This window comes from Danio rerio, chromosome 7 (assembly GCF_049306965.1).
Source record: "Danio rerio strain Tuebingen ecotype United States chromosome 7, GRCz12tu, whole genome shotgun sequence".
Taxonomy (NCBI): Eukaryota; Metazoa; Chordata; class Actinopteri; order Cypriniformes; family Danionidae; genus Danio; species Danio rerio.
The window spans coordinates 49,195,001-49,197,500 of NC_133182.1; the positions used below are offsets into that span (position 1 = coordinate 49,195,001).

Consider the following 2,500-nt stretch of genomic DNA (forward strand, 5'->3'; position numbering starts at 1 on the left):
AGTACTATTTATAAGCATAAAATGAGGCGAAAAGCCGTATACTCACACGCACCTGCCAGAATCGGCAGGCTAGCGCAGAAGCTCCATTGAATATACTGGGGTAAAAGAAATGCTAATATAAAGACATGGCGTGGGGAAATGTTATTTAATGAAGTGCTTCTCGTACAATCTGAAACAAACTTTATGTTGGATATCACTTAGCCAGTGGGGATAACTGATTTTTAAAGAAAACAGACCTTAAACACGCCGATTTTGCCACAGTTCACCGGAAACGATAAACTCAGGTTAACGTTACTGTCAAATTAAAGGTCCTTTAACATACTTCTGCATATATCCTATTAGACCCAGAAAAAAACACTACATATGCATTATCATATAAATAATATCATTGTTATTGATTCTTTGATTATGACCAACAGATAAATAAAGGTCATAGCCATAAAGTTGATTTATTCCACTTTTGAGTTTTTCTAACCGTATTTGCCTAAATTGGCGGCTACAATAATGAAGTGCCAAAACAACGATAAGCGTCAGAGGTTCACTTTGTCCGATACTATATGCTGATACATCAGAACAGGGTGTTTCTGGGATTTTGAACACCCCGAGCGACATTAACTTACAGTTGTGATGTTTGTAGATTTACAACCCTCACATTCCGTTAACGTACTCTCTCTGAAATTAGCTCGAATTAGCCCGAGTTCGCCTAAAAAGGGTACTGCACTGACCTGAGACTCACTTTTCATATTGGTATTTTTCTTCCATTGTTGTACAGAATATAAACACGGGTGTGTCCGTGATTTATTTTAATTAACGTTAAAGAACAAACGTTAATCAAAGCAGAAGACCGAAGCAGTCAACGTTAGCATTCCTTACACAACTCGGCACCTTCACGAAAACGATATTATTATGTTATACCAGGAAGATTGTTACCCCGTTTCAGTGGAAACTAAATTCATTCAAAATGACAAATATGTTTAGTGGCACCTCTTTAATTAACTCATGGGAAATTTCATAATGTTTGAATTATTAACTGTTACCTTAGAATTCTAGAGTACTCACCTAACGCACGGATCGCCAGCACAGCTGAATCCAGAATGGCGAATCAACAACAGTCCAAGGACATCATTGGCTATTCGTTATTCATATTCACATACTAAAGCCTATCGAATAAATAAAAACAATAATACTCAAGTAATCTGTATAATTTAATAATATGCTACTTACAATGGACACATCAGATTGTTGGATTTTTTCCAATCTTTTAAAAAATATATCAACATAGGCCTACACCATAAATTTAATACACATTTAGCATGAATTTTTATGCATCTTTTAGCTATTCCTTAAAATGTTTGGGCATTATATTATTTTAATATATCCGTTTAATAAATCTGTTGTGCCTGTGTGATGCGCGTTTGAGCAAAGCAAATGAATTAATTTAATAATAAAATTGCATATTTTGGTCAACGAATTTATTTATATAAACATTTTGTTGTATTATTTTTTTTTAGATAAAAAAGTGTCATTTTAAGATAGTTTTTCTATTTAGAAGACTATGAGTAACAAAAATTAACAAATGTTTAAATGGTTAATAAATCAAAGAGCAATATTCTGAATTATATTTAAGTTATTTTACTAGGCTAATAGCGTTGACAAAAAGTGCATTGTTTATAAGAGTGCATGCGGCAAATAGCACCAAACGGCTACAGGCAAGGCTACCCAATTTAATCTTGATGCCAATATAGCCTACTACAATACATCTGTATTACCAACCCTAACCATGAACCTAATTAGGCCTATACATTTTATATTAGGACCATAATCGTTGAAAATACTAATGGAAGTGTTTAGTAGGCTAATTGCACATATCAGAATAAAAACAAACTGCAAACGTATACATTTAGCGGTTTAATAAAAAAAATAATAAATAAACTGGACAATGTGGCAATATTGACGAAATAAGCTAGTTAAAGTTTTTGAATAGTAAAACAACACACTAAGCAACGAATATACAATATCACAATTTTCACACATAAAACGGCTAGAATGTTTAAAAAAAAAACACTTCTTTAGAACTAGAAATAAACGTTTTAAAATAAGGTTACAAAAACGATATACACATTGCACATACAAACTATAAACATTAGCATAAACTACAAATAAACGTTTTAAAATAAACTTAATATCGTTATAAAAAACTATGTACATGTCACATACAAACTACATCCATTAGACTGAAATACAAAGAGATTTAATACCATTATAAAAAAACTATATACATTGCACATACAAACCTATAAACATTAGTATGAACTACAAATAAACATAGCTATAATAACTATTTACATATCACATACAAACTACATACATTAATGAACTACAAAGAGATTTAATACCATTATAAAAAACTATATACATTGCACATACAAACCTTTAAACAGTATGTACGATTAAACTTTATAAAATAAACTTAATATCGCTATAAAAACTATTTACATAT

At 31.1% G+C, this 2,500-nt stretch overlaps 2 protein-coding genes and 1 long non-coding RNA gene across 18 annotated transcripts in view; 1 reads left to right on the top strand and 2 right to left on the bottom strand.

The window, feature by feature from the left end:
* Positions 1-1,073, bottom strand: part of LOC141375122 (uncharacterized) — a 17,590-nt gene extending 16,517 nt beyond the window's left edge. The window contains exon 1 of the mRNA XM_073907235.1: positions 1,060-1,073. The gene's annotated coding sequence lies outside the window, so the exon portion shown is untranslated. The remainder of the gene's footprint in view (positions 1-1,059) is intronic.
* Positions 1-2,500, top strand: part of dpy19l3 (dpy-19 like C-mannosyltransferase 3) — a 125,967-nt gene that overhangs the window by 98,857 nt on the left and 24,610 nt on the right. The window lies entirely within an intron of this gene.
* LOC137496211 (uncharacterized) overlaps positions 1,563-2,500 on the bottom strand; it is a 12,162-nt gene continuing 11,224 nt past the window's right edge. Inside the window, exon 6 of the long non-coding RNA XR_011016381.2 lies at positions 1,563-2,500. This exon is cut by the window's right edge and continues 202 nt beyond it. This is a non-coding gene — a long non-coding RNA (uncharacterized lncRNA).